This window comes from Lepidochelys olivacea (genome assembly GCF_965140295.1).
Source record: "Lepidochelys olivacea isolate rLepOli2 genome assembly, chromosome: 26".
NCBI classification, from domain to species: domain Eukaryota; kingdom Metazoa; phylum Chordata; order Testudines; family Cheloniidae; genus Lepidochelys; species Lepidochelys olivacea.
In genome coordinates this window covers 4,878,250-4,902,456 of record NC_140436.1, presented here as the reverse complement: position 1 = coordinate 4,902,456, position 24,207 = coordinate 4,878,250, and the positions used below count along the sequence as shown (strand labels likewise).

General features: G+C 46.5%; 1 long non-coding RNA gene across 1 annotated transcript in view; it reads left to right on the top strand.

Annotated features, from left to right (window-relative positions):
- Positions 1-1,475: 1,475 nt before the first annotated feature.
- Positions 1,476-24,207, top strand: part of LOC311513525 — a 118,054-nt gene continuing 95,322 nt past the window's right edge. The window contains exon 1 of the long non-coding RNA XR_014709744.1: positions 1,476-1,606. This is a non-coding gene — a long non-coding RNA (uncharacterized lncRNA). The remainder of the gene's footprint in view (positions 1,607-24,207) is intronic.

The window sequence follows — 24,207 nt, the reverse complement described above, 5'->3', positions numbered from 1 at the left end:
CAGCACTTAGCACAATGGGGCACTTTTTTTCAGTTGGGCCTCTGGGTGCTACTCTAATATAAATAGGAATTGTGAGTTCCTTAAAGTTGAAGCTAGACATTCAGATGGGAAATAAGGCATATATTTTTAATGGTGAGTGTAATTAACCATCGGAACACTTTACCAAGGGTTGTGGTGGATTCTCTGTCACTGACCATTTTAAATTCACGATTGGATGTTTTTTCTAAATGATCTGCTCTAGCAGTTATTTGGGGGAAGGCAGGGGAGTTCTATGGCTGGTGTTATGTAGGAGGTCGGACTAGATGATCACAGTGGTCCTTCGTGGCCTTGGAAACTAGGAAGAAAATCCTAGCTACAACCATGCTAGGGTTAGTACACAAGAATGAGGATGGGGAAGTGACTGGAAAGTGAAGCAGAGCAGTCTAATCCCACCATCCAAACTGAATGAAGTGCAAAAAAGTAAACAAGCTGCACTGATGGTGAGAACAGAATCAGGCTTGATCTTCCTAAAGATATTTGCCTTGCTAAGAATGGTTCCAGCTGCTTGTAACACACTTTGTATCCATACATAAAAGTGTTCCACATAGTTTACATAAGCCCTACCAACTGGAGTATGTAGGTAATTCTCCGTTGCATGCACGGGGCCTTGAAGGGAGTGGAAGGAGGTTCCTGGGGAAACACCACCTACATAGAGGGGAACCCTTGCTTACTGATGGCTTCCCTAGCAGTCTAACACTGGCCAAACTCCCAGCAAAGGGGGGCAAGGAATGGGGCCAGAGTGCATTCACTGCATTCTGGGTATTTTCCCACTTCCCCTGGGGCCCCATGCATTGGATCATTTGTGCATAGCCTGGTTCTATAACAGCCAGTTCAGTTCAGTAGTGCAGAGAAGGCTTCAGACTAGCATAAATGTTGTTTGACTTCAGTGGAAATTGAGGATGTGCATCACTTCTCAGGATCGGGCCCTTCATAAGACAAGGTGTAGCTAACAACACAGGCAAGGATGAAATCCTGACTCCATTGCAATCAATGGCAGAACTCTCATTGCCTTCAACAGTGCTGGGATTTTCACCTCACAAGTTCCTCCCTTTGTATATATGTAAGTCTTATCCCCGGTTGCAGCCACCTCTGTTGCTTTATCTGCCCGCCAGATGGAATTGGGCAGCTTTCCTGCACAATGTCTGCAGGAGCTTATTAAACTCACTTTAAGTCAGAGTCTTTCTTAGATTAAGAGTCCAGTTTAAAAGAAAAGGGGAGGAAGTCTGGGTAAATGAGGAGATGTTTATCAGCTTTTTCTGCAGCTGTAGCCTTCGTTCTCAGAGCTCGGCTGCTCGGTAATGACCTATTTCTAAGTAGAATGAAATAGTTTCCCCTTCCCTGACCCTGAATACTCCTTGTGAGCCATCTAAGTAGTAACTCAAAAGGAAAATTCCAACTTCTTATTTCTCATAGTCTTTAGCACAGAGATCACAGGCATTGTCAGACCGGATCTGATGGTGGCCCTTCTAGTCCGGTGTCCGGTCTCTGACTGTAGCTAGCTAGAGCCAGCTGCTTTAGAGGAAGATGCAAGAAACCAGAAAGAGATCATCAGAAGAAACTAGAACAGGTGAAGATTTTTTTTTTTTTTTTTTGGACTGAACAGTTTTTGGTCAGAAAATGCAGTTTTGTTGAGATCTAAATGTTTCATGGGAACAGGTTGGTTTCCATGTTTTCTATGTGAAAAAGGCATTGTAACTTTCTTGTTTCATTTTGAGAAGGTAAATTCAGTTTATTTAGACTTTTATCATTTTGTTCTGACTTTTCTATTCTAATTAATTTTAATACAATCATACTATATATTTTACATTATACTGTTTTTACATTATTGAGACAAAACACTGATGTTCCTGAATCAAAAAAACATTTCGGAATTCTTGTTTGGTGGAAAATTTCAATTTTTCATTCCAATTCTAACTGACTTTCCCCCCTGAAATGTCAGCATTCCCCATGGGATACAAATCCCACTTTCCAAGGTGCTGTAGTAGAGACAGGTTTCAGAGTAACAGCCGTGTTAGTTTGTATTCGCAAAAAGAAAAGGAGGACTTGAGGCACCTTCGAGACTAACAAATTTATTTGAGCATAAGCTTTCTCACGAAAGCTTATGCTCAAATAAATTTGTTAGTCTCGAAGGTGCCACAAGTCCTCCTTTTCTTTCTAGTAGAGACAGTTTAGTTCAGTGGATTGAGGGATAGACTGGGACTCAGGAATCCTGCAGTTCTACTCACAGCCCTGGCCTGCTGTGTGGCCTTGTTGAAGCCATTTCACCTGTTTGTGTCTCCTTTGTCTGCTAAGATCAGAAGTTTCACTTAAGAGGAGCGAGTGGTTTATACAGTAGCTCATCGTGAGTAGGCCCCGATCTTAGCTGGGGTTTCTTCTTTCTGTGCCCATGGCCATCTGGCGCCCAGACACTAATGTGAACTAAACCAGACAGTGGGAACATCTTTCTTCCAGTTCCTGAATCAATGAGTGCAAATGCTTTGTGCTTTATTGCAGACCTTCCAGGGAACCTGTGCTGAGCCACTCCCATCTCCGCACTATCTTTTGCGGATCTTTCAGGGATATGGGGACATTTTTAAGAGATGGCCATGATTTCGGGGAATTGATGGCTCCTTTGCGATAGCCTCTGGGTCACCTGAGACTTTTAAGGGCGATTTTGTAAGTGAGGATTGTCATGTGCCCCCCTGCCGCTGGGTTCGTGTTGGGACTCGCAGGGTGTGCAGAGCTGGTTAATACAGAACTTAAATAGAAGACCTCCAGGGGGCTGTGTGCTGTGATTCTGCAGCTGTGCTGCTTTGTGTCTTGTTCATTTACACAAGAGAAGAACACACATGGCATCGCCTACTAATGGAGACTCTGCTGTCTTCTTCTGAGCTGCTTTTACAGGCATCGGAGGCTTTTCTTTGCATGGAAGAGCCTGGGTCTCTGCAGAAGGGAGTGGCTCCACGGCCAGCAATGTCTGATCTGCTGTCTCTCTGCAGACCACCAGTGGTCCAAGCAGAGCTGAGAACCTCTGTGCAGAGGTTACCTATTCTCCTCCTAAACCTGTGTGAATCAGGACTAACTCCAGTCAAGTCAGTGGGGCTATGCTTGCATAAAATTAGCATTTCTGAGATCAGACCATCAGGTTCCCTGTGTACAAAAGTGACAGGACGTTGCCATGAGATCAATTAATTGTGGGTGAATCACTAATGAAGTGACGCAAGTCAGCAGCGCTGCTCTCGTTGGGCAATTTGATCTCCAGGAGACCGGCAGGGAGCTGTTTGAAATCCCTTCAATGGGTTTGCTTTGAAGTTGTTTCAATCACTGCTATCCCAGGCTGATAGGGAGGTGAAGCTCTTGCAAATTAAACTCCCATAGGAGACCAGAGCTTTTGGGCTGCTTGGTGGGTTCTGAAAGCGGTGGCAGTGAAAGGGGCTACTTCCCCCTCCCTGCCATATTCCAGGTGATGTATTTGCTTTCAGGGACTGTCAAAGTGCCTCAAAGTGCTTTTGAAAAGGATACCTGGGGGGGGGTTCCATGCTCTGCCCAGCATCACTGAGACATGGAGAAATAAAACACTCGTACAAGTGATGAGATGGAAAGAGGATGGATTGTTGTGATATAGCTTGGGTCTTTTTATCTAGGGGGCCAGATTACAAAGGTATTTAGGTGTCTAAAGATGCAGTTGGGTGCCTAGTGGGATTTACAAATGGGCCTAAGGAGGTTAGGGTCCTAACTCCCTTTGAAAATCTGGCTCCAGGTGACTTAGGAGCCTAAGTTCCATTTTCAGGTGACAAGCACTTAAGCCCAGATTCAAGGCTCAGATTCTCAAAGGTATTTAGGTTTCTAACTCCTGCTGATTTCAATGGGATTTTGGTGCCCAAATACCTTTGAGAATCTGGGCCTAAGGAGCTTAATTCCCATTTACTCCTCAGTGCCTAAGTCACTTAGGTGCTTTTGAAAATCCCACTTTATGTGCTTACCTGGCCTGCTTTGTGGAAGTAGCTGAGCAGGGAGTGACCAGGGTATTCTGCTGCTGCTATTACCGTTATCATTGTTGGTTGCATTGTGGTAGCACCGAGGAATCAGACACACCACTGCCCTAGGCGTTGGACGTGTCCACTTACCAAAATCTTGGATCCAAATTTAGGGCAAGATCTGGATTTGAACTTTGCAGCTTGGGTGAGTCTCTTACTCAGGATCTGGTGTAACACCCCTCCCCACCTGTTGGAATGTCTAGTACAATCCTTCATTTCCTAGGAAGTTTGAACCTCGGATGTCATCTGTCCTTCCCAGGGGAGATGAGTGTCTGGCCAGCCAGAGCCCTACTTTTCCTTGGAGGCTAAAAATAATAATAATAATAATAATAATAATAAAAAATCATCAAGCTCTGTATTTACATAGCACTTGACAAATTGTGCGGAATCCCCACAGCCCTCGCCTTCCTGTGAGGTAGGTCCCTCAAAAACAGAAATAGAACCCAGGAGTCCTGGTGGCAAGTTCCCCCCCCTATAACCAGTAAACACCGTCCCCCTCCCCAAGCTGGAAACAAACCCCTTCAGCCCTGGCTCCCACTCCCCTGTCCTAACCAACAGACCACACTGCACTTCACACCAGATCCCGGCAAATCTCAACCCACCTGTTCCATGACCTTCTGTATTGCCTGTGCTGCTACCAACCTACTGTATCATACCTCCAGAAGAGAGATTCAGAATCCTCCCCAAGTGTGGGGAGGCTCAGCTCCCCCTGCAGCTTTGGCTCACTTGCTGGACCCGGACCTCACTGTGCCAATGCAACAACCTGTAGGAAGTAGGATGAAGTGTGTTGGAGCTACAGGGTTAGAGAAGCTGCATCTAGAAGGAGGGGCAGTTCCCAGATTGCCCTACCCAGAGCCACCTTCCTCTGTGATCATTTGGACACTACACTCAAACTGAAAAGGAGGACTTGTGGCACCTTAGAGACTTAATTTATCTGAGCATAAGCTTTCGTGAGCTACAGCTCACTTCATCGGATGCTGTAGCTCACGAAAGCTCAGGCTTAAATAAATTGGTTAGTCTCTAAGGTGCCACAAGTCCTCCCTTTCTTTTTGCGGATACAGACTAACACGGCTGCTACTCTAGACTCAAACTGTTGCCCTTTTAAAAATGCCTTCAACTCACCCTCTCCCATTATAGCTAGAGAGAGAGGTGAAAATGGAGAGAAAAACCCCCCCGCCCAACAGAAGGAGGATGGAAAGAAGGTGCTTTTCATCTGTGTAATAGCCTGTTTCTGACAAGGAGCCTCTGTTCTCTTCCACTGGAAAGCTTTTAAGAGCCCTGGAAAGGACAAGCAATTACAAGAAGGTTAGGTGCACCTCATTGGATGTTGTTACAAATCACTCATTGTCATACCAGGCATTTGGGAAAGAGGCCATCAGTGGCTGATTGCCATTTAGGATAAGTGATTTTTGTTTGGAGTGGATAAGCAGATGCAGATTTGGGGGGAAGCTCAGAGTCCTGGCCCTACAGAGACTGCTGAGCTGCTTTCCCCTCCGCCTCACCCCACCTTCTGGCGAGCAAAGCACGTAAACGGCACACTCCCATCCAGGTGCTAATGGCGCATTAGAAGCTCTTGAAGAGGTTTTAGAGGGAAGGCTCTGCAATTAACAGTATGACAGCAAGATCGATAGTCGGATATATTCCCTGCATCGTTGGAGGTGAAGTTTATGCAAAAATCTTTGAGAGTTCTACCAGGCAAGCCCAAGAGAGAACAGAGTACACTAATGAATTTGGTTTTAGTTAAAAGAGCAATCACCCACAAGCTTCTAAGCTTTCCAGGAATGGCCTGAGGTGTAGGCTAAGTGCAGGCGCCTGCCTAGGGCACTACTGTGAAAGAAGTGATGCCATAAGAGTGCTAGGTCCAGAGTGGTTTCTCATCAGCAGGCCAGTCCTGCAGGGCTCCGCTCCACTTGCTCTGTTTCTGCCCATGTGGTCCACTTTCTGTGGCTATCAGGCCAGGTGCCCTCCAAAATCTGATAGGCTGTCACGTCAACTCCCTCAAAACACCACAGCATCTGGCGCAATGGATTCTGGGTCAACTTTGGGAGCAAGCATTGCTGGCTACAGCCCACCAGAGGATGTCAGTTTGGCAGACGAGCACTATGGTGACTTGGCCCTCTGGCCCAAGCTACAAAACCCAGAGCTCCAAACGTTACCTAGCAGTTTCCTGGTGGGTCAGGATGAGAGAGAAAGGGGCACACAGAAGGAAACCAGAGAGAATGTAGCACTACTTATAAAAGAGTGTCAGTATTTAGTCTGTCATGTACATCCACAGTCTTCAGTCCCATTTCCCCATAAGTTCTCTTACCTCTCAGGCAAGTCCAGAGTTTCCTAGGGAGGCAGCTCCAACCCCCCATGCCCAAATCACCACAAATTCTGTACCTTTTCCTGCAAGACAATTGCCTCTCCCCCTTATGGGGCTGTTTTTGCCTCAGCACTCCTTCAGCATTGCAGTCTTCTTGGATGTTACCTCTCTGTGCAACGTGCTGGGTCTGGTTTATATACAGCCCCTGCGCCCCTTCCACTCCCAGCAGCTCTGAGAGGAATGATTAATTGGATTCAACTGCTTGGATTCCCCCTCCTCCCTTTGACTGTTCACACAGTCAGTCCTGCTTTTGCAAGTGCACCTTGGGCCGGCCCTGAATCTTCCCCACATTCATCGGAGATGGGAGGAGGAGAAAGTAGCTCTTGATGTTTACAAGGGAGCAGAATATTGGAGGCTGGTAAAGCCACTAACAGCCTGACAGCCACAAATAAACAAATTTAGAAAACATCTTAATGTTGAATAAATTGGAGGGTTAGATTAAACAGGAAAGTTAAAGCAATTTGCCATGCACTTGCTCAAAAGAGGAAACAGCCACATTAATTTTCAATTAAACTAATTTTGATGGCAACAATTGCTATCAATTTCTAGTAATAGCTGGTTGCAAGAAAAATTAAAGCAAGGTGTAGGGCGAGGAGAAAAGGGTAGGTTTCAAATTGTTAATCACGCTCCCGTCTGCTTTCCTTGATTAGGGCTCGGTGGGGAACCATTTTCCCATCCTGCAAAAATGTTCCAGATTTCAACCTTTTCCTCTCTTTCCAAAGCAAGATAAAAAGTCAAAATCTTGAAAATTTCATGAACAAAAATCCCCCTAAAAACGTTGGTTTAGGTTAATCAAAATGTTTTGTTTCAATAATTTCTAAACATTTTGTTTGAGCTTTGACCATTTCACTTTTTTTTTTTTTTTTTTTTTTTTACTAAACTTAGCTTACATTTTGAAATAAAAAGTTGTTTTGAGCTGCAAAACCAGAATTTTTCATTTTGGTAATTTCAGACCATTTCCCCCCACAATCTTTTCAAGTCACAAAGCTCATAGAAACCCGACCCTTGCCCATGAAAACGTTCAGTTTTGACAAATTGGTATTTTCTGATGAAAATCCGTTTTGTCAGGAAATTCCTGAGCAGCTGTACCCAAGACTTTATCAAGGCTGCATTTTCTTCTGGGCTGGGTGATGCTCTGGTTCAGAGTTTGTCTCTGTGGTCTTGCATAAACTCTCTGAAGCTCGGCTGTTTATCCTAATGCCAAACATAAGATTCAGTGAATACAGCAGGTGTGATTGAATGAAATACCACAGGGGGTCTCAAACTTTTCAGAGGATGGACCTTCTCTTAATACAGAGATTGTGGTATGGAAAAACCCCTTCTTCCATTCACATCACCCAGCCCCATCTAACTTCCCTTTCTCCATTCATTAAACCCCACACCTCTTCCCCCACCCCGCTTCACTATCAAACACCCAGTCCCACCTAACTTCCCTTTCTCCATTCACCTCTTCCCCCCACCCCACTTCACTATCAATCACCCAGTCCCACTCGCTTTCTATGGGCTGTTGCTCAAGCCCCACCTCCCTTCCCATTGATGCCCCACCTCCACTTCCATTCACAGTCCCACAATATCAACAATAGCCAGAAATCAGAAGTAAAATCCAGCATCTCTCTGTCTCTCCCCTCCTCCCGCTGGAACACTAAAGAACCTTGCAGGAGTGTTGCTTCAAGTTTAATTCTACAAATGGGTGACTTTACAGGCAGGTATATATATTTTTCTAGCATTAGTCTTTGGGTTACAGTAGCATCTAGAAGTGTGAATCAGGTATCATGTCCTTGCTGTGCAAGGAGCTGCACTGACCTGTAGTGAAAACCATTGTATGCAGTGTTGTTGTCGCCGTGTTGGTCCCAGGATGTATAATTAGAAAGACAAGCTGGGTGCGGTTAATATCTTTTATTGTACCAACTTCTGTGGGCGAGAGAGACAAGCTTTCGAGTTAAAACACAGGTCTGGACCTGAGCTCAAGAGCGTGCCTCTCTCAGCACCAGGAGCCTGTCCACTAAAAGACATTACCTCACCCACCTCTTGGAAGTAGTTAATAAGACAGTCCTCCCCCCCAAACCCCCAAAAGAGCTGACAAGCATTTGTGCTCCGATCCTCCCAGCACTTAACTTCAGGATCCTGAAGCCAACAGGAGTCATCTCTCCTGTGAAGTGAAGCACGTGCTTATAGAATCAGGGCTGTGGTGGTGGACAAGACCCAACAGGTGGGTGAACAAAACCAGCGGCTAAGGAAGAGGAGGTAGCACTAATGCAAGCCTGATGTTGCATAGACCATCCCGCAATTAATTGCAATGGAAATAAACTATTTGTTATTAGTTTGGGGGTTAGGGGGCTGACAGTGGGATTGGTTCTTTAAATTAATTCAACTTCATGGTTAATGAAACCAACAGGCTAAACAATGACACTCCTCAAAGTATTCCTCTGAGAGGGGAACTGGAGGTGGAATGGATCCTGTGTCTCTGGTATGGTTATTTTCCACTCATCTTAATGTGCTTTGAAAGCCCTAGCAATATTGCAGAAAGCCTCAGCCAGAGGATAACTTAATTAAACTTTACTTATGAGAGTTAAATATTCATTATTTGGCTTCAATTACTGCCTTTGCTGTTTTTCCCCACTTCTTTTCACTGGGGCTAATTTGTCTAATGGCTGCTCCTTACAATGACCTGGCTTCATATGCAGCACTTCATTATTTGTGTGGATTGGGCTTCCATCATTCTAGGCCGTGTGCAAACACACAGTAAGATACCGTCCTTGCCTTGAATTACTAGCAGTCAAAGTGGCCCAGGGTGGGAAAGGAAACAGGTACAGAGTGATATGCCCCATGTCTTACAGCAGGTCACATCATTCAAGTTATGCCCATGGCTGTACAGCAGCAAATTGTGGCAGACTTGGGAATAGATTTCTGGTCTCTAACACCTAGGCCACTGTCCTAACCACTAGACAATGCTGCCTCCAGATGCTACTGTAGCGCACACACTAATAGTCATCTAAAATTCATTGTTTTGTTCCCCTTAAAATCCTTTGTGTGTGGCAGCTCTGCTCCAGAGCCGTCTGAATTCCAGCTTTTCTTTCAGACTCTCTCTCTCAAGATCCAAGCACACTTGTACCGTGTCGGAGAATTAATGGTGTGTATTTGAAAACCGTTTGGCAGCCAAATTGCAACAAATAAAGGGAGGAAATAACTGTGCAGCTCCCAGCAATGACACAACATAGCAGTTCTAGCTTAGCTGGCAGCATGAGGCTTTTTGACAGCCTCTTTGAGAAGTGTCTGCAGGAGGCTCTTTGAGAGAAGCACTCAGCTACCATGGGATAAACACTTTAGAAGAAAAACAAATGCCCTGGAAGGCTCATTTAAATGTTCTGCATTTCCTCCCTTCTCTTGAAGTCCCAGGTGCCTCTTTGAATTGTTCTGGTGAGGACAGGAGCCTAGATATCTTGAGATTCAGGATTGCCATTTCCCAAGGAACCTAAGGGGGCTAGGTGCTTAAATTCAACAGGAAGGAGGGCCTAACTTCTGTGAAAATCCAGCCCCAGTCACACCCTTTAGAGTAGTGGTCTTGTCCAGTGGATAGGGCATGGATCATCAAGGAGGCTGGAGAAGGGGAAGGATGGTGTAGTAGATAGCGTGGGACTTGGGAGATGTGGGTTCAAATCCTTATTCTGCTATAGCCTTTCTGTATGACCTTGGCCAGATCACTTGGGTTCAGATCCTTAAGGTATGCTGGTGCCTAAATCAATGGGAATTAAGTGCCAAAATACTTTAGAGAATCTGGGCCTATCTCACAGGTGTGGTGTAAGGTTGCCAACCATCCTGGAGTCTCCAGGAATTAAAGATTGTCACGTGATAAAACCTCCAGGAATATGTCCAACCAAAACTGGCAACCCTAATGTGGTGTGAAGATAAATCCATGAAAGTCTGTGAGGTCCTCAGATCCTATGGTAACCGGAGCCATATATGTACCTTAACTAAAGTAAGGACCCTTGCAATTTCTTCCCGTCTGTACCACTACCTTGCTGTGCAACCTTGGGCAAGTTAATGCTGATTTTCAATAAGTCTTAGTGCACTGGGGCAGTTCCAGAGGACTGGAAGAAAGCTAATGTTTGTGCCAATATTTAAAAAGGGTAAATGAGATGACCCAGGTAATTATAGGTCTGTCAGTCTGACATCGATCCCTGGCAAGATAATGGAGCTGTTAATACAGGACTCAATCAATAAAGAATTAAAGAAGGGTAATATAATTAATGCCAATCAATGTGGGTTTTATGGCAAATAGTCAGTCAAACTACCTTGATATTTTTTATGAGATTACAAGTTTGGTTTGATAAAGGTAATAGTGTTGATGTAAGGCATTTGACTTGGTACCACATGACATTTTGATTAAAAAACCAGAATGAACGAACATGGCCCACATTAAGTGGATTAAAAGCTGGCTAATCAATATGTCTCAAAATGTAATTGTAATCAGGGAATCATCATCAAATGGGCGTGTTTCTAGCAGGGTCCTGCAGGGGGTTCTGCAGGGATTGGTTCTTGGACCTGTTCTGTTTGTTTTCTTCCAGGTCATTAACGAAAATGTTAAAGTAATCACTGAGAAAGTTTGCAGATGATACAAAAATTGGATGAGTGGTCAACAGTGAAGAGGACAGGTTATTGATACAGAGTAATCTGGATTGTTTAGTAAACTAGGTACAAGCAAACAATATGCATTTAATATGGTTTACTGTAAATGTACACAGAGCTAGTCAAAAAAAATGTTGTGAAACTTTTTGCGGGGTGAAAAAAGGCTTTGGACCAAATGAATTTTGGGGTGGTGGAGATTCAATGTTTGTTTTAAATATTCAGGCTCTTGTTGGGGAAAAAACCCCCAAAACTATTTTTTTTGACAAATTTGGAAATATTTGTGTGTTGTCAAAATGTTGTTTTTTTGAGGCGGGGTGGGAGGGAAATATTTTCCTGACCTGCTCTAACATGGGGCTACAAGTAGATTTCTCCCTCCCGGGGATGCTGTGAAATGTTGGCACAGCAATTTAAGATTGCCCAGAGAAAGAAAAATGCAGGGAAAGGCAAGGTATTATTTAATCATCAGCATCCATTGGAACCTAAAATCCCATGGAAAGAACCTCAGATTCTGGCTGAGATGGAGGTTCATTTCTCCCTCCCTCCTTCCTATCTCAGCCCTTCTGTCTGTATCTGTTCCTTTCCCTTAGATATGTGCAGCTTTAGCTTCCTTACTTTTCCTTCTTTGCTTGTGCAAGGAACCATTCCCTCTCCAATGAGCCAGAGGGAATCAGAGGAAGAGCTAGGTCAGTGGTTTTCAAAGTTTTTTCATTTGTGGACATAGGTGCTGGAACTGGGGGTGATGCTGCACCCCCTGGCTTGAAGTAGTAATAACAACCCAAATACATGGTTTCCACCGTCAGCACCCCCCAGAGTAAAAATTGGTCCAACACCACTGTTTGCAGACCCCTAAAAAATTTCAAATGCAGGTGTGGACCCCTTTGGAAATCTAAGTTTGCGGATCCTTATGGGACCACGGATCACAGGTTGAAAATCGCTGTTCTATGGTAACGGCAACCTTTCGCGCACCCCTTAGACATCTTCTGTGGACCTCAGGTTGGAAACCTCTGATTTAGATTGCTCCCTATCTCCATTGCCCTCTACTTAGTCTCCCAGGGCCTATGTCCCCCAAACACAACAAACTCTCTGGGTGCTTTAAAGATAACTCAATAAATCTTCATCCGGGGCAGAGTGATGAATTGAAGCCTATGGGAAGTCCTCTTATCACTGCCGCGCACATGTGCCTGGGCTGTGGAGGAGTGTAAGCCTGTGCGTTTGTGGATGGCGTGATGGAGATGTGGCGTCGGCGAGCCGTTTTCTTGTCCTTCCATTTCTCTCATGTGTTTCCCCCGATGCCGCTTCGGGTGCTGCGCTGTGCCTCGTTGCTGTAGCCCGTCTCTTCACAATGCAGACGGAGGCAATCAGAAAAGTTGGGTTGCTGTCATGTGATATATTACAAGCAGGTCTGGTAACACTACCTATTGTTACAGTTGCCCGACACTTGCCGTTATACCTTGCATTCAGTTGCTTACAACTTGGCCCAACTTTGTGCGTGTGGGCTGAAAGTTTCCATGCTGGCTGTCTGCCCCAAGCTGATTTTTGTACAAAAGCTGTACAAATGTTTAAAGTGAAATTCTGAAGTCAATGGGGCTTCAGTGTGGCCAGGATTTTGCTCAGATCCAGGCTGCTGCAGTGTCTGGCGGTGAAAGGCTAAAGCCAGGTTTCAGAGTAACAGCCGTGTTAGTCTGTATTCGCAAAAAGAAAAGGAGGTCTTGTGGCACCTTAGAGACTAACCAATTTGTTTGAGCATGAGCTTTCGTGCATCCAGCATCCGATGAAGTGAGCTGTAGCTCATGAAAGCTTATGCTCAGATAAATTGGTTAGTCTCTAAGGTGCCACAAGTACTCCTTTTCTAAAGGCTAAAGTGTTAGTCCACTGCTGCCGGGCAGCTTCTTCTGGGCTCAGAGCTCAGGCAAGAAACCTGACTGAGCTAGTGAGCCAGCTTCCTTGCTGGTTTCAGAGTAGCAGCCGTGTTAGTCTGTATTCGCAAAAAGAAAAGGAGGACTTGTGGCACCTTAGACTAACAAATTTATTTGAGCATAAGCTTTTGTGAGCTACAGCTCACTTCATCAGATGCTGGATGCATCACAGCCATAGGGGCAAGGCTGATAACTGTGGGGCACCAAGTAACGAAGAGGGACATGGTAAAGAGCAGGAGTGCCCAGGCTGGCAGTGAATGAAGCAGTCCTGGTAGTTTGCCAGCCACCTGGGGTCGACCCCTGGGAATTCCTGACACCCCTCTAATGAACTGCTTTCTCTACTTGTTCTCACTTGACTTGAACTGAACAGGCAGCCCAGAGGATTTGTATCAATAAGAAGCAATCAGGGCCAGCCATAATGCTACCAATCAATATATAATTGTATCTAGGTTGGTCTATTACCGCAGGCCTCTTCTCGCTGATTGCCGTGGAGGTACTTTGATTTGAACAATTGTTTTCTTGGACTGCTGGGATCCAGGATAGAACATCCACTATACTGCAACAGGCGGGGCCTGGGCTGCACTGGGCATCTGATGCAGCTGTAGAGGAGATTAGGGGATGAGATGTGTGTGTGTGTGTGCGTGTGTGTGTGCTGGGGAGGGACCTTACCTTTGCATGGGGGTGCGAGGCAGGTTTTAGTAAATGCTACAACATGTTTGCATGTAGAGTGGTCAGAGACAGGTTGTTTCTCCAGGTCCCTATACATCCCCCTGGTGTCCTGGAGAGGCCAGAACTGTGCTACAAGGGGGTAGGAGCAGAATTCCCCTGCTGCAGGCACAGCAGAGGGACGCCCCATCACAGGAGACGTGCCAGGTGTGGGTCCAGGGTGGTGTGTTGGAAGCTGGAGGGGGAGTCTCTATAGTGCTCACTGGTAGGTTGTTCCAGACTGCAGAGCAGCCCTCAGCCCCTAAGCCATCTTTGGCCCCTCTCCCCCTGGGTTGCATCTCCTGGAGGTCAGGGAAAGGCGTGAGACAGTACAATGGAATGGAGACAAAATGGGAATGTCTCCCTCTCCCTTGGGGGTCTCCTGCGGGTGCTCCTCAAAGGGCCCAGCCAGGATCCCAGATGGGTGGCTCAAGGATCCAAGCCACTCTACCATAAAGCCAGTGGAAAGACTCCCATTGAGCTCAGCGGGAGTTGGATCAGGCTGAAAGTTATGATCTGAGATGGAACTCCCACAAAGTCTGAGCAGGTTCAGATTCAGCATTGTGGTTCAGCTCACTGGGGCTGTCAGCACCAAACTGGGATCTGAGCCGAAATATCTCTGAACTATGAGGATGGAGTCTTAGTCCTCGTGCTCCCAGTTGGCTTGGTTCTCCTCTCGCTGGTGCAAATCAGGAAGGACCCAAGTGAAGCCAATGCTGTGACAGACCCTTAGTGAGGGAAGAATCTGGCTGTGCAGCTCTAATGGGACCTGTATCACTCTAGGGGAGTTAGCCAGCCTAGCTCTGCAATGAATGACCCTTCTTGGCAGTAGCTTTAATAATGAATTGGTACCTATCACCAAATAGCTGCCTTATCAAATCTAGATGAGAGGGGCATTCAGGAAGCTGCACCAGGAGCATCCCCAGATAGCAGCTGTGTCTGGAGATACCATCTGTGGCCCTGGGCTCATGGAGGAAGTGGTGATTGGAGAAAATATCACTGGATATCCATCCATCCATCCATCCACCAAGGCTGGGATCGTTCCGTCTTGCTGTCCTATAAATATTCCATCAGGGAGTGAACAAGCGGGAGAGAGGGAAATGACATACCACTACACAAGCAACTGGGGGAGATCAGCAGCCGCCCCAAAGCCTGTTTTAATAGGCGCAATATATTTCTGGAACCAGAGTTTTAGAGGAGGGTAGGGGATGCAGGAGAAGCAGAGGAGAATACAATGCTGAGGATGTATGGTTTCCAAATGGTCTCATAAGGCTGCAGTGAAAGCACAATCATGCGTTCTCTAGACAGCAATTTGGCTTTCCCTGGAGTCATTTCTGTGGACACCCATTTCCCCTTGCATGTGTCTTAGCAGAAAGGCCATGAAGGCTGCAAATCTCTCTCACCCACTGATGTGGAGGACACAATAGGGTGCATGGGCACTGTACTTGCACTGCAGATCTACTCACTCTGTGAACGTACAGAGCACTCCAGTCTTCACACATGGGAAAGAGGTGGAATGGGATGGAAAACAGGAAAGCGTGTGGGGAGCAACTGGTATTATTAAAAAAAACAATAATGAAGAGGGAAAAAATTTCTCTGCTTTCATAGTTTGTGCTAACCCCAGGGGCCCTGGAGACAATAATAGCCCCGTGTTCAGAGGCTTTACCCTGATCCCCCTCTGACATCGATGTAAATCACAAGTCAATGGAGTGACCCTGGGAGAAAAAAGAAGCCCATTGAATTTATACATGGGGAAAGACCGATCAGGTCACCCAGGCCCGTGCAGTATGGGAGCCTATGCTGCAGGTCCCTCCATCTGTCACTTCTGTTCAGCTTCAGGTCTGTGCAGCGAGATGCAGCCAGAGTGAAAGCCCAGAGAGGCCAAGCTAAGGGAGGGCGGGGTTCAGGCGTGAAAGAGTTAAACACTGTTTGGTGGAAGGCAGAGACCCAGGCCAATCTGACGGTGAGATATTTTCCTCCCACAAGTGGGTCAGAAGAGCTCCGCAGAACGGGAACCCGAGCATCAATTTTAATTGCCCAGCATACGCTGGAGTGTGCAGTCTCCTATTTCAGTGGCTTCGAGCCATGGTTCTGATTTATGTAAGACTTCTAAGCCCACTGCTGCTACTCCAGATCTTCCCACAGAACCAAGCAGACATCGCTGCCATTTGGTTACATGATACCGTACCTGCCAGGGAAGGAAATACCAGCAAGTCACTGAGGTGCAATCAAGTTCCTAGTAGTCCCAGGAGCGCTGTGCAACTGCCCCCATCACCGTAAAGAAAACAGACAAACTCTTCGTTAAGAGAGGCCTGTCTGACTGTGGACTTTATCCCATTCCCATCACTGTAGTGTCTGGCCTGGCGTTCAGCCCTCCAGATCCACCCTGTATAAGGTCAGGGCACGCATGGTGCTTAGATACCCTAGACCAGCTTCTCACTTCTCCCTATAGCCCTTTTAAGTCACTCTGGCTGAGTAGAGGGGCCATAACATGGATATATATGGCCCCTGAAAATGCCCCATGGCCGGTGTAACAGCTTTGTGCCAGCCAGGATCCCAGCCCCTTGAATGGGGGGTGGATCAGTGGCATGGCTGCATTGTTTTGTACTATGCTATGGCTATTCTCAGCTTCTCTGGCCACATAGAAAGGCCGTGGGAAGCAGGGTGTATGCCAGAGCAGCAGTTGGGGCTGGACAGGCCCCAAATATAGGAACCTCCAAGAGGGCTTAAAGCATCTTAACCCCCTTCAAAACTGTTCTAGGTACGAGTCTCAGGACCCTGGTCTAAATGTCCAGATCTAAAATATTCTTTGCTTTTCAGCTGGGCCTGAACCACAATCCTAGATTTGACCAACCCCAGACTTTGGAGAAGTTCAGATCCTGATTTGGAGCTGAGTTTTCCTGGTGGTTGGCATCCAGGACTACCCTGGGTAAATGTCCTGAACTGGGAACATCTGAGCTTTTAGGAGGCAAGGTCCATGCAACCCCTGGTCAAAGTGGTCCCAGCCGCAAGAAGAGTGATACTCAGCTGATTGCAGCCGAGTAGATCCTGCTGTTGCAGTGTGCTCCATCAAGCCCCCACTAATCCCTCAGCTCCCGTCATGACGTGCAAGGACTGGCAATGGCTGACAGTTCTGTGACTTGATGCATCTTGCATATGCAGCACATGCTGACCAGGGCAGGATGAGCTGATGGGGCAAAATCCCTCTGGATCCAGGCCTGGTTGAAATGTTTTGACCAAAAAAACCCAAAAACCCTGTTCCTGATGAAATATGGGGTTTGTTGGTCAGTATCCACAATTATTGCATGAAATGTTCAGACTTTTCCAATGGGAAAATTCGCTCTGTTTTGAATCGACTTTTTGAAATGTCGAAAATATTGGCATTTCCAAGTGGAAGGCTTCTGCTTGAACCCTGAAACTTTTTGTTCCAACTCTTCCAAATTGAAATCTTTCACAACTTTTCATTCTGTAAAAATGTTTGGTATTTTGACCTTTCAGCTTGTTTCAGGATGAAAACACATGTCAAAATATCAGAATTCCCCACAGAACGGAAATTTCCATTCTCCGTTTACCCCTAGGTTTGTTATGGTCTCAGTCCACTGCTGCCTCTGGACCCTTTTACAATGCACATCACTTGTTGGCACCATCACTTATTCTCACACCAACCATCCAAAGGAAAGTATCAGCAGGGGGCACTCTCTTCACAGCTGCCAGTGGCTATGTGATTTAAACCTGACTCTGCCCAACCCCCTGGCCAACTGGGGTGCAGGTATTCTAGCTCTGCTAGAAAACATGATTACTTACCAAGTCAGCTGTGTTCATCAGCCTGCCAGGGACCATAAAAACCTCGATGTATGAAATTAGCTTGATTCTGTAAAATAGTTACATCAGGACGGTTGTCAGGAAATCAATAGCACGCTGTAATTATGCCCATAAACATGCTGAAAAAGCAGGACGGGTCAGAGGGAAATGATGCGGGGGGACAGAGGAGGGCGACGGAGTGCGGCAGGCGCTGTTGCTGGGCCCCAGCGAAAATGACTCACTTTGATCTATAATACAGCACACTACAAGAAAAGAAAAGATACATACAGCCAAGCTGCAGCACTGGGGGAAGGAGTCAGATCTTTGTCCTGGTGGTGAAGGGTCCTGGTTTCATTGTGATTTTTTCTTTACCTGAATTATTTCCATGATCCCAAGAGGACTCTCCCTACAAAGGGGAAATAGGACCTGTAGCGCCCCATCCCCAGCCCACAAGGGTGAGCTGCAGGGTTTGAACTGGGGACCTTCAGCATCTCAGCATTGACCTCTACTGTTAAGAGCTCCACAGAGGAATCTGTTTGGAGCCCACAACAAGCTTTATTATGCCTATGAACCCCATATTCTTGAGCACCATCTTCAGGCACCTCCTCTGTTAAATACCTGTTTACCTATAGACGGCTTTAGAGCACTCTCGTATCATCAGCCCAGAACAATGGAACAACTCGAGCCCAGTGGAAGAGTGATGCCTATGAATCCCCTAGGGACTAAAGAAAAAGAATAATGTACCATTGCTGTCTCAGAGGAATCTCACTCTGATGGAGCCGTCTTCTGCTCTGATATTGTTGTGGATGCCAGTAGGGGGTGCTGCTCCCCAGAACAGTCACAGGGGCATCTGACACCTGAGTGTTACTCTCTTGAAATAGATCCTGAGAATTGGCCCAGCAAGCCACCCCGAACCCCAGCAGAGCATGAGGTGCTGCAGCCAGAGAGGCTAGGCCTTGCTCAAGTACATGCATTTGGCAGCAGAAGGAGCCAGGCCAGTGAAGCGAAGAAGGTTGATCTGAATCACGCAGGCTCTGTTGACCAAATAAAATCCCCAGGTCTTCAGAGACCCCGTATAGGCTTTCTTGGCTTTCCATATGGAAACCATTTGAAGGAACACGCCAATGGTTTTGTGTGTGCGCATCTTTCACTGCCTTCATCACGTCCCATGAAATCATGCAGAGCAAGCTGGCTGCTTGCCCTGTGGAGGAAGAGAGAGAGGAATTTGGGTGGATCTTGGCCGGACTTTGCAGTTTGGAGTAAATGAGAGCGTATCTATTAAGATGATCTTGGCAACTAGATCAGTGATGCTGAAATCCTTTGTAATGTAATGTAATCCTTTGTGTGTAATAAAATAGAGATTCCCATCCCTGGTTATCATGGAGCCATTAGCCCAAACCTAACCGCCCCGGTGCAGAAATCCAAATCCAGGCTCTGCCAGTACCTTCTTACCCTATTCCTGACTTGTCACCCCATTCTCTATTTTCCCATGGGACGCAGAAGGGTGGTGAGATGAGGCAGGGGGAGTAAGCGTGGAAGACATCAGCCTGGGAGGAGGTACTGCAGATCAGTGGTAGTAAATCTAACTGGTGGCTGAGCTCACCACAGGCCCGAGGGATGGTGCGACATGGGGCTGATGCTGTTACGGTGGCATCCCAACTGGTGAATGTGAGAGTTCTCTGTTATGTGCTGGGAGGTACGCAAAGGAAACTGGTGGGCTCCAAAGGGCCATTGGATGGAGTGGGTGGGTGGAGGAATCCCCTGGGCTGTGAAATATGAGGCATGATCCAAGTGGGGAGCTGCACTTAATGTTATTGGGGCAGGCATCAGAGCACCACTTGTTGCCCCACAGGGCAGTCCAGAGAGGAGCATTATGGGACATCTTAAAGGACCCCCAGCTGGCTTGGCATTCTCTCAGTCACACCCCAGCAGGACACAGCTGCATCCTCATGGGGCTTCATCTATTTGCTTTGTCAATGCCACGTGGAGGGAGAGGGTGTCAGAGCGAGAAGGAAAGCAGCGAGCAGCTGCTCATCTCTCCTGGCTGGTGGGCCATGGCCATTGTACCCACCAGTGCCTGAGACCTTTCAAAGATGTCGAACACCTGCCAAACCCAAGGGATTTACTCAAAGAAGAGAAATCATAGAAAGGTGCCACGTAGAGAACCAGCTTAATTCTGATCTATGAGCATCCTGTCAAGGCTGTATGAAGCCCAGTGGCTTGACCTGTATCTGCCTGTCGGGTCTATATGCTCAGATCACTTGGGCTGATTGCTTCTTGGAATAACTGGGATCATTTTCAAGTGGACACAGAAATCCAGTTGAGATCTCTCTCCTCCTCCCAGGCTGCAGCCAGAGCCCATTCCAAGGGGCACAGAATCCCCTTCCTGGTTCTTGTTTTCTATTATTCCAGGTAAATAAAGCCAAAGGAGGCCTCTGACCCTAAAGCCTGGTCTTTGCTAACCAATGTTATTTACTTTGCACGTTCTTGATCAGGATGCTTTCTCCTTTATCCACCTAACGTGGCTCATGCTTCTCGTTGCGTCTTTTGCCCTTCACACAACAAAAACAATATGAAGACAACACAGGGGTTCCAAATAATCATGTTTAAAAGTGCACAGCAGCAGGGTCTGCACAGGCATTAGTGCAAGGCATGATAGCGCTCTGGAGTGTCATACTCCAGCTTGTTGTGCACTAGCTCTTCGTATTGACATGGCCTTGATATGCACAAACGTGCCAGGCCTTGGTATATACACTCTGCTGATCTGGCTGCTTTCTGGAAGCTTCTCCGAACATAGAACACAGTGAGCACCACTGAAAGGCTCTCAAACTATTTAAAGGGCTACTACTCCATTCCTAGACACTTCATTTTCTTCCCCCTTTCAGGTAAAATGACATTACAAAAAAAATTTACAAATGCGTTACTCGCAAAACTACTCGCAAAACTAAATATATAACATGCTACAAATTAAGTCTGAGAGGTGGTTTATTACTTCATTGTTGCCAGCTCTTGTGATTTTATGACAAGTCTCATGATATTTTGTGTTTTCCGTCAAGTCCCAGCACTGGGAGTCCTGTGATTTCATGAATACCTCAGTTTAAAAAATGTAAGTTTCTAGACCTCACAGTGGCAGAGGGAAGCTTAAAAACATGAGCGGAGTTAGCCCTACAGCAGTGATTTTCAAACGTTTTGTATTGATGACCCCTTTCACACAGCCAGCCTCTGAGTGTGACCCCCCCTTTAAAAATTAAAAAGGAGGGGGGTTTAATTTAATTTAATGGTGACCCCCATGTAACTACCTTGCAACCCTGAGTTTCAGAAGCCCTGCCCTACAGGTACAAAAGCCAGAAAGAAAATAAACAGAACTTGATATTTAAAAAAAATAAATCATGTTTTAAGCCAGTCTCATTATTTTTTGGCACTGGCCTGTGATTTATGGACACTTGAGGTGTGATGAGTGCTGCAACCTGTCTGGATAACATCTCGTAAGTATTAACATCTCTGGTCAGTGCTTTAGGAGCAGCTGGTTTGAAGGATGAGAAGCTGGAGAGAGTTCTAAAGATGGAAGAAGGTTTTAAAAGGTGAGAGGCAGAAACGGTGCGTGCGCTGATCCGGGAAGTGGCTCGGCATTCTCTACTTATCTATCATGTTAAGTAGAAACAATGCTGTTCTGCACAGAAATCGCCCGCCTGCCATTGCCCATTAGGAGAGTTTATACGATGCCTCGAAATATTGAGTCTGATGTTTGTTGGCATTAATATCGCCATTAATATTAATATCCCCTGCAACACCAGAGTCATGTTAATAATATTTCCTGCAGGTTCCACCGTCTGTTTCCCAACTGCATGTTCCCAGACCTTCCTTCGCAAGCTTGTTTTTAAGGGATTTCTTTTTTTAACAGCTGATTGATCATGCAGTAGAAGGAGACCTGGTGTGAGCTCCTGTCCTCATTCACCCAATAGACTGTACTGCCCCAAGCATTGTTAACCCCATGGAGTTCAGATCATTTTTCTTTCACTCTTACTTCGGGATGCATTCAGATATCATGGTGACAACAATTCCTAATATTACTAGGATTATTATTTATTAGTTGTGCTGCAGTAGTGGCTAAGAGGTGCAGTCATAGACCAGGACCCCATTGTGTTAGGAGCTGTACAACCACAGAACAGCTCCTTCCTTCTCCTTCCCCAAAGAGCTGGCAGCCTGGAATCTAAGAACCTTGATGGGTTGATAGATGGTTTCTTGTACCCATAAGGCCCAATTCTACCTTCACTGACACCATTACAGCTTTATGAAGGCTGAGGTGAGTTTATGGCATGGCTGTGGGGAACTCAGGGCAGCGGGGATCGTAGGTCTGGACTGAGATGCCTTGGCAGAACGGTGTGTGGGAAGGTGAGGACTGGATTGGCAGGGAGGCTGTGGGTCACATTGGCAGAACTGCGTGGGGAGCCCCGGGCTGCAGCTCAGGATGGAGATTGCACCACTGCAACTGAAAGGAGAATTTAGCTCATAGCTGACAAGCGCATGCCAGGGTGTGTTTCTGTTGACACTCCGCCTTAATTAAGATCCCATTAACAAGCATAGCCACCTAAAAACCTTACCGAGCTCCACAGCCTTTCCAAGAGACATGCAGATGGTTTGCTTTCTCATGGAGACTCCAGAGCTCTCTCTCGGCTACCTCTGAGTGTTTATGATTATTGTTTGTTAAATAATTATCACGTCAATTGTGCTTTTCATCTTCAAAGCACTTTATAATGCTAGCTAATCCTTGGATTAGTTTGTTCGCACTCATGGAAATGAGGGACTGGGAACTTTGAAGATAACCAGGCGTAATATTAGAAGATGCTGAGCAATTGTCCCTCCCCATAGCTCTGCTGAAGCACCTCAATCCTGACAGGTAGCACCCCCTACTATTTGAATCCTGGGCTTTTCTACACAGCTCTGCTGATGCACTTCGATCTGTGTTTGCTGTACCTGTCCTGGGCTTCCCACACAGCTGCGCTGGAGCCCCTGAATCCTGACCTGGAGTTCCCCTTCCCCCTGCTATTCCAGTCCTTCCTTTACCACTCTGGCATCTGAGCACACCCTACTGGTACCGCCCTGTGCCAGGGCTTGCCAACTGCTCAGAAAAGGACGTTTGAGACGGAGGCCAGACCCTTTCTCTCTCTCCAGTTTTGTAACTTTTCCAGCTAGTATAAAAATGTGCTTTGCTCTCCCCAGGTCTTGTTGACATGACCTCTTTGCCAGGGATTGTGTTTTTCTATTGATGCAATCAATGGAAACAGCCAAGCAGTGATTATGAGTTTGATTTGCTGCTGTCTGTGATTGAAGCGGCCCTTTCTAAGGCCTGTGTTATCGCCATTCGAGCTGAGGGACATCTCCCAGACTCTATGGGGAATCTTAGCCTTGCGTGGCTTTGCTTGCGAGTGTTTGTGAGAATGTGTAGCTGGCTTTTCTGTTTGATCCTGCGTCAAGACTCTGGCTTTATTATTTCCCCAGACTCTGTGATTATCCCCCAAATCATTCTAGGCAATGAAAAGCCACGAACACTCTTAGCCAAGCTGCTGGGTGCACGTAGAAAGATGGAGCTATGGTTTATTTGGACTGCACACATTGGTGGAAGCAGGGAAAACATTTCAATACAGGGGTGGTGATGGTTTGAGGGCAGAAACAGCTGTAGGCAAAGTAGGGGTGATGGGCAGCTTTATGCTGGAGAGGTGACCACCTTGTGGGACTTGCCATGATCTTTGGAGAGACAAGGTGGGTGAGGTTGTGTCTTTTATTGGACCAACTTCTGTTGGTGAAAGAGCCAAGGCTTTCTGGTGGGATTTCACGGCAAGAAAAAGCTCTGTCCGGCCACAAGGCCCCTGAACTCCGGCCTCCCTGTGCACACTAAGCAAACAGCTATTGCGACAAACCCTTGGCTGGAAGCCTTTGAGCTTACAACACCTTGCGCCCTTTTCCAACAGCCGCCTCCTGCATTTGCCAAGCCTTTGGTTACTGCACCCTAGGGAGATGCTGCTAGCGGGGTCCAGTTGAACCTGTGTCACCCTCAGTAGGTCTTCCCTGGTTGTGACAGGGAGCCAGGTAGTCTGCAGCTGCCAGGCCTCCTGATTCCATCCCACAAGGGCTACCTAGCAGCCCCTACTCCTGGCAACAGTGCTGGGCGCAATGCTTCAGAAGTCCTTTGCAGAGGATAAAGAGATGGTGATTTTTATCCGAGGCTCTCAAAGCACTGTGGAAAGTCAGGTAAATAGCATGGTCCCCATTTTACAGATGGAGTAAACTCCTAGGAAGTGACTTTGCTCTAGGTCATAGAATGTTAGTGACAGGGCTGGCGATGCAACTCGGCGGCCAGATTGTAAAAGGTGCTAGTGTGAATGCACCGAAACAGTGTTGCACTGCAAAACAGCCAATCATTTCACACAGTTACTATCCTTGCAATGGTTTTCTTCTTGTTCATGCTCTAACAACTGGCACCAGCTCAGGCTTACAAACTCCCTTGCCTCACGTTTCCCTTTGAATTCTAGGCCATATATATTGCCTTTGCTGCCAGCCTAGCATTACACGCTCATGATTAAACTGTGGAACTCCTTGCCATAGGAAGTTATTGGGGCCAAGAACTTAATAAGATTAAAAATGGGATTGGATATTTCTCTGACTGCCAAGAATATCCACAGTTATTAATGATTAATGATGACAAAACATTTCAGAAGGGATATTAAATCTTGGCTTCATG